The 13,114-nt window shown below is 36.4% G+C and overlaps 1 protein-coding gene across 9 annotated transcripts in view; it reads left to right on the top strand.

The window, feature by feature from the left end:
- Positions 1-13,114, top strand: part of DLGAP2 (DLG associated protein 2) — a 628,408-nt gene that overhangs the window by 276,824 nt on the left and 338,470 nt on the right. Inside the window, exon 1 of one of the 9 annotated variants that reach the window (XM_072142339.1) lies at positions 4,564-5,060. The exons of 7 other annotated variants lie outside the window; for them this stretch is intronic. The gene's annotated coding sequence lies outside the window, so the exon portion shown is untranslated. Of the gene's footprint in view, positions 1-4,563; positions 5,061-13,114 lie in introns of those variants that run through there. One more of the 9 variants, XM_072142345.1, reaches the window with a different exon arrangement.

Genomic DNA, 13,114 nt, shown 5'->3' with positions numbered 1-13,114 from the left:
ATGAGGAGATATTCTTAGGGCCCATGAATATTCCTATCCCTTTCTCCTACCTGCACAATAACATTCAAACATCTTCTCAAACAGAAACATTAAGTTAAGCTGCAGGGCACATACTGGACCACCATTGCTTTTATACTTCCCCTAACCGATGGGAAGGAGATTCATTTTTTTGGCGGGAGCAAACTTTTAAGAGAAATACACTGAAACAATAAAAATGCAATATACCAATGTTGGTGAAATCTATATTGTTTTAATCAGATACAATTTCAGCTATTCTATCAATGAGGATATAATTGTATTTGTTGCAACAGTCTACTAGTCTTAACTGTATGGTAGAGTGGCCATAAGGAATCCTATCATCAAAAAGACTCATGAAAGATTGACTGGAATTTCTAGATAAAGCACCTAAAGGACTCTTAGACTATGAGAAACAAAATTTGTTGGCCTAATGTAACCAAGATTTTAAATCTTGTCCTTAACAATAAACAGTGGGTAAGGAAAGTATTCAGACCCCTTCAAATGTATCACGTTTAATTGGCAAGAGCCATTTGGTAGGATTGGCTAAGTACAAAGACATCCTGGGTGAAAGACTTGTCCAGAAAGTGCTGGATCTCAGATTGGGTTGAAGGTTTGCCTTCCAACAAGACAGTGATCCTAAGCACACGGCTTCAGAACAACTCTGTGACCATTATTGACTGGCCGAGCCAGACCCCTGACCTCAACCTCAATTGAGCATCTCTGGAGAGACTTGAAAATGGCTGTCCACCAATGTTCACCATCCAACCTGAGGAAACTGGAGAGCACCTACAAGGCAAAATGGCAGAGGATCCCCAAATCCAGTTGTGAAAAACATGTTGCATCATTTCCAAGAAGACCCATGACTGTACTAGTTCATAATGGTGTTTCTACTCAATAATGAGCAAAGGGTCTGAATACTTATTACCAGGTGATATTTCAGTATTTATTTTTTAATAAATTAGCATATATATATATATATATATATATATATATATATGTGTATTTCTTTTTTGTCAAGATGGGGAGCAGAATTTACCTTTAATGAGCAAAAAAAACTTTTTTGATCCTATAATTTCGCTGCAATGAAACAAAGAGTGGACAATTTAAAGGGGTCTGAATATGTTCTGTACTCACTGTATAAGAACTGCCCACTACCTTCCATACAGGAAAGCATGGTGAAACCAGCATCATGGTATTGGTGGTGTTAGTGGCTTGGACAGAAAGACTGGTCAGGTTTAAGGGACAGATACACAATGACCCTAAATACTCAGACAAGACAATCTGCAATGTAAATTACTGGCCCAGCCAGAGTCTTGACTGGGGCCTCAAGCAAAAATCTCTGGAGAAAACTGAAAATGGCTATTTCCATCCTACTTGACAACTTGGTTCTGCAGAGCATAATGAAATAAAATTCCCGAATTCAGATATACAAGCCATATGGCATCATACCCCAAAAGACTGGAGACTGTTGCCGCTGCCTAATCTGCTATGACATTACAAAATGTGAAGAAATGTAAATGTTTAAATGGGATGTGTCATTAAGTATATTTATCCACCACCCACGCAATAGGGTATAATTATATGATTGTGGGAGGGCTCGACTGTTAGAGATTGCAAGTTCTCCATGTCTGATTTGGACTTCTAGGTTTGATCCGTTGTGTTAACTGACCGAAAGTCAATTCAAGTCAATTGACTTCTATAACACCAACATACAGTGAAGTTAACACCCAAAAGTCCTCTGTCTTGTGTATAGGGGATAAAAAGGAAATTGTAATTCAAATTAAACCCCAAAACCAAATATATTTTAATAAACTTCTATTAGAAAGTATTGCCCCAAGCCCTACATTTTTTCTTTACATGTCTGTAAAACTTAAAGGGCATCTACCACCAGAATGAAGGACTGTATGCAGGGGCTCCAGGCCTAATTGGTGTTAATGGAGCCTGGAATCCCTCAAGCTCATTTGCATACAGTCTTTATCTTGGTGGCTTGGTGGTAGATGTCTTTTAAACATTCTGTTCCTAAAGTTGTATGCAAATGATCTGAGGCGAGTCTCATCAGCATCTTCCCTGAATCTCCTGCACAGCCACTCCTTCCAGTGCTTGATTGATAGTCCATATGATATGCAGCGATCAATATATGGATAACCAGATAAAGGATAAGATAATCCTTGTGAGCTCTAAAAGGTAGTGATGTCAGTATTAATGATAGAGAAAAGTTGACAGTTTCCATTAAATTACACTACTCCTTTTCTGGGTTTTTTTTTGCCAAGGAGTCATTTGTACATGTACATACCTCCAAATGGGACAAAAATGTGACTTCCATAGGGCACCACAGAAAATGTATTTTCCCTAAGCCTGCTTTTTAACCCCCACACAGTATAATTCCCCCTTTGTGCCTCTGCTAGCACCCCCACACATTGTAGTCACCTCATACTCTGGCCCCCTGATATTGTGCCCCCCACCTCGCTCTTTCTCATATTGTAACCCCCTCATATTCTACCCCAAACCTATTGTTCCCTCAGCTCCCCCTTATAATGTTTCTCCCAGCAACTCCCCCCCATTATTGTGCCCCCCCCCCAGCAGCTCCTCATATAAGCCCCCAGCATCTCCCTTCATATTGGCCTTATCAGCTGCCCTCATGTTTACCCCAAGCAGCTTCCCCTCATACTGTGCCCGCAGCCCCCCCTTGCTGTTGCTTGATAAAAATAATAACAAACTCAGTTACTCTGGATCTATGTACTTGCATTTTACCCTTTTAGGAACAATCATAAAATCTTTTGGTACTCTTTACATCACGGATCAGGACTACTGTACAAAGATTATCCGATTTGGTTAAAACCACTATTTGGTCTGGCAACCATTTTTTCTAGCTCTGAGACACCCCTTATTGTATAGTCACCAAACACTGCCTTTTCACTACAACGTCACAAATAAAATGGCTGAAGATGTTGCAGACTGTCCAAATCCATCATTCAGCAGCTACAGTAGATTATGTGTTATCTGTGATTTTACCTCAGACTTAAGGTGATACTACAGCATCAGCTTAACTCAGAGATTTATCACATTGTGCTGACACTAAAGGTGATAAAATCTAACAGAGGTTTTGCTTAACTATTTTATATGCTTCCAAGAGATATCATACATATATCTGTGTTAGGCTCGTTTCACATTGCGCTTTCGGTATATGCTAAGCGTTTACGTCAGGACTACAGTGGCATACAGTGGGATACGTCAAAATCCCCATGACGTGTCTTTACAATGCATGGCACATAACGTGATGTGAACCCAGCCTTAGTATGTTTTCGCAATACTACTGTATGTGACCTGTGCTGGGAGACAGAAGGAGTGCAAACTATTATCATACTTTTTTGTAATTTTGTTATGATAATATATTGAAAAGTGTGAAAACATGATGTCAGAATACAGGTTCCGGGGCAAGAGTGAAAATTGCTGTATTTCAGTGTTCATAATTTAGATTTGAAAAAAACTTTAATATGAAGGTTTGATTTAAGCAATAGGTCATCATTTTCTAAGGACATATTCCGTTAGACGGTAAATCATATTAATTCCTGTTCCCAGCAGCATTTTACCATCGCAGCAGTCTGCTTCACTGAAAGATGGTATACATTTTTATACTTTTCATAATTGCCAAAGACAGCCATGTTACTTCCTTCGCTTCTACTGCTTTCCATTGAGAGGAGGAGAAATAAGCTAATAAATTTGAACCCGTCTGCCTGCCTTCATGTAGTATGGCATTAAAATGTTCCTGATGGTTTATTAGACTGTGATACATTTAAACCTGAGCTAAAAACATGTTTAGTGGCAAATTAGGTGCTAGCAGGGCCATCATTATGTGGAGGACTGGAAATATTGCTGATACTACATCATGTTCAGAGCCAATGAGTTCTTCTAAGGTTTATAACATCATTCCCTTGAGATGCCTACAAGTCAATATTCAACGCTGTTCTTAAAGCAGAATAAGAAAGCCTTCTCCAGGCACATGTTCTGCTACACTTTAATTGTTAGCCAATGTATTTTTAATGACACAGAAGCTGATTACACAAGTCCCTTATTTCAGTTTCTTGACCATTTAAACATGAGTCCATGAACCTTCTGCAGGTCAATAAAGCAGGCAAATGTATGAATACTCAAGACTCACATGTATAGTCCAGAGGTATAATAATTTGCAACAATGGACATTCTGGATATTGTAGGTTGAATGAAATCACATGTTATGTATCAATGGTCTCTGCTTTAGGAATATGTGATTATGTCAGCGAAATACAGTGATTAGAGGATTTCAGAACTTAACATCTTTGAAGAAGACATTTGAAATATTCAGCGTTCCTGCAGCAGCTTTCTCTGTCTTAGCAGCCTTGTAAATGTTCTTGTGAGATTCATTCTATTGCAGAAGCCAAAGCTTCTTGAGATTGATGGGACCCTATCATCCATCCTGCCCACTCCATTATAAAGAGCCGTGTCGTCAGTGGCAGTGACGTTTTAAAGGAAATTGCCCATTTATGGCCACTCAGGCAAATGATATCATCACAATAGGTTCTCCTGTCTAAATGTAGATCATTTCTGAAATGAAATTACAGACTCTTATCTGGAAAACAGGAGACAGAGGCACCTGGTCTATGTAATTAGTATCCTGGGAAATAACATCATCCTTTAATGAATGCATAAATCCTATTTTGTAAGTCTGTTGCAGGAGCAAGCAGTCACTCTGCTGTTAGAGAAGAAGCCCCACATCCACAAGGAGCAAGGCTCCACATCGTGTTTTGTGTTGTACTTGAATATATAGGACATGTATTGCAATCCTATGCTTTGCACAGTGCTGCAGTGTACTTGTTTTGCAGAGCTGCTAAAGAGCTACGGAACAGCTGTGAAATACTGGCTTCATGGATACATAATTTGAAATCTCTGGCCTTCATGTTTTTCTACAATCTATGTGATCCTGGGGAGAGAATGTTCACATTCTTATTAACAGACCTCCTCAATATTGGTTTTGGAAGCCACTAGCAATATTCTAGCCTTTTAAGGTAAGCTGCTGATGACTGGGTTTTACTTTGTTTCATCTGTGATTTTGCATTCTTTGAGATTTGATTCATCTTTATCTTTAAGTTGATTTATTGAGATTTTTCCAATTTCTCCACTTTACCTTGTGAGCAACTAAGGAGACTGCATACTGGCACTGACACTCTGGGGATCAAGTCTATTCTGACTCTGCTTACTGTACAGTGTTGCACAGATATAGATATACATTATTAGCAGGTGCATCTAGAGGAGTCATTTATTCTAGATGTAGATTGCAGTTCAGGTACAAGCTTAATATTAACATGATGTGCAATGTATGTAGCATCTACATCTCCAGATGGCAAATGTGTGCTTTTCATTCAATGTTCAAAGGGATCTGCAGAAATCCAAGGGATTTTATACTGCAAGAGCAAAAATAAGGAGATAAAGACAGTGAATGCCAAAGTGAACAATGGATCTGTTAACCCCACTAAATAGTCAGTGAATTGAAAAAGCGACTTTTTTGTTCTGCTGAAGAAACATACTAGAAATGCATTGTTATGCAAATGAGACATCTGTAAATCTGCCAGTTGAGACATGATTGCAACCTTAAACCTTGTGCAGACCAGTCAGAACATTTTGCAGTGTGCTTGTGATAGTATGCCTGCAATCCAGAGACAAGCTACATAAGAGATACGTTAGGGTTAAATCCACTCTTTAAATGCTGTGACACTCAAACCATTCATTTAGAATACTGTAGGCTTTGAAGCCATGAACATGTTGGCCATGTACCAAGGATTCATTTGTTCGGATTCTATATGACTAAATAGGATTTGTGGGTGGCATGCATGGCCGAGCAAACTATACTGATTTATTTGATAAATGGCTCCATGTAGAAATAAATATTTGGTGTCCTAAAGTGCTTAGCTACCATATGTCCAGTATCCGTGTGAAAAGAATCAGCCATAAGTTGTAATAGAGAGCTAATCTTTCATTGTCGTCATCAATACTTCTATTTTAGGAAGCCCATACCACTGGATGTGTTTCATTGACTCTGGCTTTAGTACAACGTGGCAATTGGCTTCATTCTTTACAATGTGCCATACATCATACACTATCTAGCAACAAGTTATGTGACATAGTTCCCAGTCATTCACTGACATCAGATACATCAAAGACCCTAGACTGCAGCAATTTATGTTTAATATATTATTTATATATTGCTAACAAGATTCCCTCCTGTGCATTACCTTGTATGCATGAGAAATGTGACATACAATGGCATGGAGACATTCTCTTTTTTACTAAAGAAATATAGTAATGCATTATGAGGTAAGGACAATAGATAAGGCAATATTATGTGGTGGTGCTTATGACTTGAAGAGTATTAGGTATCAGCCTAAAATCTGTATCTTTTACATGAATAAAATGAATTGCAATTGTTTTTACTTGTTGTCCCTTTCCATTTGTGCTTGGATTAGAGGCTTTGGTGTTACGAGGACCAATATTGCAGCTATGAGGCCGGTTGCTTGATGAAGCAAAGGCAGTGCACATGGTGTGAGGCAATTCACTTATGTTCTGAGTATATTGCTCTCATGGCAGAATTTGATATTAGTGGTATGATTCCTGATGTGGTTGTAATTTCTATGCTTTACTTCATGGTCACACTGGTCATGTCAAGGTGATCTTTGTGATAGAAAGATAGAATACACGTTTTGTTTTTCTTTTGCTCCATTTTTAGTTTCTTGCTCAACCCAATACTATAACAGTATTTATATAAGTCATTAGAGACTCCTATTGGAAGACCTATTAGATTTTTCAGGAAGAATACAGTTGCACACAGGCCCATTCTTGTGACCAAAATTATAAACACTTTGGTCAAATCTGACAGACCCTATTAAAAGTCAATGGGGTCCGCTGTACTAGTTGTTTGATGGATTGGCACTGTGTTGTTTATATGTACTAAAAAGCCAAGCATGGTTTCCTAGAAATGTGATTCTGCAATAATTCCCTCTAAGTGTTGGTTCATATGTAGACCTAAAGCAATCTGAACCCTTTGCAGACACCTAATAAGAGTTTAGGTTACAGTAGAAGGGTTGTTTTGTTTCTAAGTTTCCTGTTTAGGATCCTCTTTTGGCCAAAGTACGGATTAGTTACCAAGAGTATTTCATGCTCTGGTGGACATATCTTTTAAGCATCATACAGATAACCCATTTATTTGAATGCGAAGTATGTAATGCTTAGTTTTTACATAAATACTAAAAAGAAACTGAACACTTATCAACAAATTGCATCACAAATAACAGCCTATTGTTGGGGAACCCATTGGATGTGCTGTGATCAGTTAGCTGTCAGGAGTCCTTACTACCAATTAGGAACTGTCCAAAGTTCAGGCCATCTATATTCCATTCTTAATCATTCTACAAAATTTGATCTCTAACAGCGAAGATTTGCATGAGTGGAACTTAAAATAAACAGAGTTGTTTACATAGTGTAATATGCAGAATATTCAGATGAGTAAATATGTGTTCTCTGTATACTGACGTATGGAAAAACTAGCTATGTATGGTGGTGTATTATAGAATAATACTCATTCATCAAGATTTTCTATAACACAGTTTTATCATGCAACGCTAGGATTACTTCTGACAGAACGTAGTATCATTACTTAATTTAGGCTTTGTCATTCCACATATTTTCTGCAACAGAATCAGAAAAGCAAATACCTTTATTATTTCACCTATTGCTATAAACAGTGGAACTAAAGCCAACAATACTAAAAAAAAGTTCTTGCCACAGCTTACTCTCTCTTTTTCCCTAAAAGTGTAGTTTTTTACTTCACAAAATGACTGATATATGACACATTCTGCTCAGAAAGCAGTCACTTCATAAGGAAGTGAATCCATGTAGATGGAAGAAATGGAGCAGTGTGGTTTAACTTTTTTATGAATGCGCCATTGGCTTTAAAGGACTTAAAGAGTAACTAAAAATGTTCCAAAAATGAATAGTGCAGGTGGTAATAGTGACCATCTATGTGTCTTTCTTGCTCTTCCCCCTTGAGAGAGCAGTGTACCTGAAAGCCTTCTGTGCTCCATCCACCTCAGACAGATAAGAAGCCTAATGATTAACTCTTTCCTTACCTAGATAATATTTCTCTTGATGTTTCCACTCGCCTAAGGAGATTAAACCATCCTGGTATGTTTTTAAGAGTTAAGTCAGACACATTATCAGGCTTTATCTCTGAACTGTCAGTGGATACAGGCCAGTAAGCTTATTTACACAAACTGCTTAAATGCATGAGAAAGGCAAGTGAAAAAGAAGAACATGAACAGATTTCTTTAATAAAGTATATTACCAAGTTTATTCATATCATGATTATTGTAAAAAAAAATTTATATACCATACATCATTTTACAGGGATTATCCAGGAGTTAAATTGTTTTTATATTGTTTTATATATGTTTTATATTTTTTTATATATGTTTTTTAAACATTTACAATTTTAGAACACACAATCCAAAAGAAACACCTTAAATCCAAATATCCATCAATCCATAAACAAGAGCATAGATTGCAGATTGAACAGGAAAGTTCTGAGCATAGCACCAACTGCAGTCCAAATAACTAACGGTCCAAATGACATTCAAGGCACAAATAGATAGTTCATTAGGAGAGGAAGAAGAGGTTTCCAGGAAAATTGCAAAGGCATACATAGGTTTAAGCAGAAGGTTCTGTGTATCATTCGTAAAATTGATTACAAGAAAGACCAAAGAAAGTGTATAAAGGGAAATTATGTACAAAACTTTATTTCATCCTTAAATAAACCACATAATTAATACCAAACATCAAAAACACCTAAAATGTACCCGAGTACACATTACAAAGACCCATATAGGGAACCCTCATAAGTCCATACATCACATACTGCCAGAAAAAGAGACCTTAATGTCACATGCCACCTAGGTATACAAGTTATTATGGGAATGTGAAGTCTGAACCAAATAGGCTATACAATTCCACAGAAAATAAAGTCGTACACAGAGTTAGAGTACAGCCTAAGGATGGTTCCTGTTTGTTATGCTTTTCCGGTTTACATAGTTACCAATCCAGTTTCTAGCCCCATAGGCAAGGTATTTAGGGCAGTGTGAGGTTTTGCTCATTTGTAAAATCGGTAAAGATCATTGTGTTTGGCCAAAGTTTTGCAACCAGTGAAATCCTGGATGATATTTACATGGGTGTTTTCTACCACCACCTCCTTGGTACAAGACAAGAGCAAAGGCAGTTTTTTAAGTTGTGAGTCATTATGCTTTTATTGTCCATTTAATAGAATTTCTATATCTTTTGTAAAGTACTTTGTGAGTGATGATATGCTGCTTTTGCCTCCCATTTTATGTCCACACTATAAAATGCAGCTTTGGTATTGATTACAAGAGGCTGATCATCTTCCTTCGGGACTTTGATATAAATAATACATCATTCTTTTGAAATGTTGATTTTCTTTCAAGTGTATTTATAGGTGTAAAGTGAAAAAATCCTCTTACTGGTTAGAAACCTTAAAAGTTGAGAATTGCTACAGAGTAAATTTAGAATTGGAGTGGATGAAGCAAAATAATTTAATAGATGTTTCCAACTTTACAAGTAATACATACTGTGCTCTATTCATATTTTACATTTTTTTTTAATTGAACTTTTTCCCACCTTCATACATATTTTCTTTCGATCACAATTATCTTCCGCTTTAACCTCAAGCATATAATAGACCAAGTTTCATTTTGTATTTATTTCCATTGCTGTTTCAAATGTACTTCTATATCTACTATGGTTACACCTTTGTATGTGTAATATGAAAGGGGTTCTCAAGGGAGGCATAGGTATAGCTGGAATATTGCTCTAATTTCATTATATAGCCTTTAAGTGATTTATAGCAATGTATTACAAGTATAGTAGGTACAATGGGATGAGTATTAGAGATAGTGGAAGTGTTTAGCTACTAAACAAACCAAACATGAAAAGCAGCAGTTAACAACTTTTGCCCCATATATTTTAAAGGATAGGTCCACCTATGCAGTCATGTTTTATTCTGTACAATATATCAGTATTCTATTGCTTGTAGGTTAGCAAGAAGCAAAGGGTCAGATGGAGAGGAATATTACTGCAGCATCAGACTACAGCAAAGTGGACTATTATTTTTATTACGCATTTAAGCTATAAAACATAGTTACAAGGTGCTTGATTTTTAAAAGGGGTTTCCAGTTTCAAAGAATAAATTTAGTTTTATATATTGTAAAGTTAAAAATTTTTCCATTATACTTTCTGTATGCAATTCCTCATGGTTTTCTAGTTTTCTGTTTGCTGTTGTTCTATAGGAAGCCTCATTAATTAATGCCACTGGATAAAAATTTGTCACACAGCTGACTGAGATGTCCCACAGGTGCACAGCTTATTCTAACACACAGCTCTGAGATATAATGAGCTGTGCACCTGTGTGATATCACATGATCAGATTTCTATCCACAGGAAGAAAACAATGAAGTTTCCTATGGAATTAAAGCAAGCCGAATATGTATAAAAATTTGAGGAGTTGATACACATTGGGGAATTGCGTACTATAACATTTATTTTCTGAAACAGGACAACCCTTTTCAAAATTGTGCATCTTTGTAACCATGTTTTATAGTTTGAATGCATGAAATATCATTTCAATCAGACCCTTTGCTTCTTGCTAACCTACAAACTGTTGAAAATAGGCTATCTACAAGGTATAAAAAGGGAAATCGTTGCTTCTAAAGTTGAGCATGGACCCTGGTATTATTGTACAGTAAATTTCCTTACAGAACCCCTTAGGGGAGAAATTCCTATTATAGTCTTGCCAGTCTGCAGTCACTGGATGAGTGGCCAAGCCCACAGGGAACCTTTCCAAGTGGATGAGTGAAAGATCAGTAGAAATGGGTATGGCTGTTATATGATAAATGGCTTCTGACTATCCCTCTATGGGTCTAAAGGAATTTGTCCAATTTGTCCAATTTCCTCATATAATTCAGTTATATTAAAAAAAAACTTTACTGGTGCCACTTTTGTCTGCTAATAATTTCTAAACCTATTTTAGGGATCAGTTCCAGTATCCATTGTGATACATATTGTCAAATAATCTATTGTCTGAAAATGTTTCATATTTTAAATCTTCTTAGCGCCTCATTTTGTTAAATGGTTTATTATATTTCCTTGCCACGCACAATGTTCTTATTTGGATAATAGTTTATTCCTAGATTCATGCATTTAAGCTTATTAAGTGCAATAAGGTTGCAACAGAAATTCCATAATGATGTTGGAATTAAAGGGCATTGTCTCATCATTTAGTCCAGTTTATTACCATTGAATAAAATTTTTAGCTCAAAATAGATTGAAATATGCACAAATGGAGGCTATTTTTATATTACCTATAGTACAGGCAGTCCCCGGGTTACATACAAGGTTCTGTAGGTTTGTTCTTAAGTTGAATTTGTATGTAAGTCGGAACCCTATACTTTATAATTGTAACTCCCAGCCAAATTTTTTTTGGCCTCTGTGACAATTGGATTTTAAAAATGTTGGATTGTCATAAGAACCAAGATTAACAATGAATCTTAATTACAGACACCTTTAGTAACTGTTAGAGCTGTTTATTTTAGCCTATGGCTAAAGTACTGTAAATTACCAATAACCAGAGGTCTGTTTGTAACTAGGGGTCATCTGTAAGTCAGGTGTTCTTAAGTAGGGGACCGCCTGTATATAGTTTTATTATAAAGTGGCTTTGTGTATGTATGGGATGAATATTTTGGGCTAAACGAGACAATTATATGGCCTGTCTTAGTTGGATTAGACTCATGACTCTTTTTCTGCATTCACCGAGATTGTAGCTAAAGCTACAACAATAACTAGGAAAACAGAGATTGTAACTACTGAAGCTATTCAGAATAAAGATGCTTAAACTCCAACAATAACTAGGAAAACACAAGTTGTAACTACAGTACTTAAGCTATATGGAATAGAACCAAGGGCAGGTAAAAATTGCAGACATCCGGCAAAACATATTTTACTTTAAATTCTTAGGGAAAAAAACTGACAAACACTTTCTCGGAAAGCGTGGAATTTCCTGACACTTGAATGCATCATTCTTTACTGGTTACATTTCCTAAATTGCATCTGTGGGAAGAAAGGAAAAATGCCCACAGGAGTTGTATAGCAAAATGATTGAAAAACTTAGCTTCCTTGTAAAGTGTGTCACGTTAGTAAGAGAACACTAAACTACAACAAACCTTACCACAAAGACACAAAGCTTCAGTGCTTTCAATGCAATAATCCCTAGACCTTCAAGTTTTATTGTATACCAACATGGAATCCCACTTCCTATAACTGCTTCATGCCAAACCATATATATATATATATATATATATATATATATATATATATATATATACGGTATATATATATATATATATATATATATATATATATATATATATATATATATGAATCAATCTAAAGTCATATAAAGACAAAGAAATGTAAAAAAAAATATAAGAACCCTTTAGGATGTTATGGCTGGAGAGTAAAACCCCATAAACTTATACAGGACAGGGGTTCCCTCGTTCACTAGAAAATCTTAGTAGTCTGACACTCAGCAATAAATCAGTTTTCCCTTTTTTCCCCTAACCAGTAGGGAAAAAATAAGCCTTCAGTTGGTTTACTATGGCTGGTTCGGATCAAATGTGGAGTTACTCGCAAGTAAAAAGCTAAGGTTTAGTTACACTGAACAAGACATTTTAAACTTTTCTGTGCAGTTGCTCTGCCCCCTCCCACTGTGTGCTGCTAACCCAGGGCAGTTTCTAGGTAATTTGTTGTAAAGTCCCTCACAAATTGAAAATATTAAAGACACACATTTATGTATGGATTATATTGTATGCAGCACTATCCCGCTATGTTAGTTTTGACATTGCTGCCTGCATAATAATTCTAACATATACAGTGCCCCCCCTTCAATTAAAATGTACAATGTCTTTCAAATTGTAATATTGTGCCTGTCATGAATTATTATGATAGC

This window comes from Engystomops pustulosus, chromosome 3, assembly GCF_040894005.1.
Source record: "Engystomops pustulosus chromosome 3, aEngPut4.maternal, whole genome shotgun sequence".
In the NCBI taxonomy this organism is placed as follows: domain Eukaryota; kingdom Metazoa; phylum Chordata; class Amphibia; order Anura; family Leptodactylidae; genus Engystomops; species Engystomops pustulosus.
This window is presented reverse-complemented; position numbering and strand designations above follow the sequence as displayed.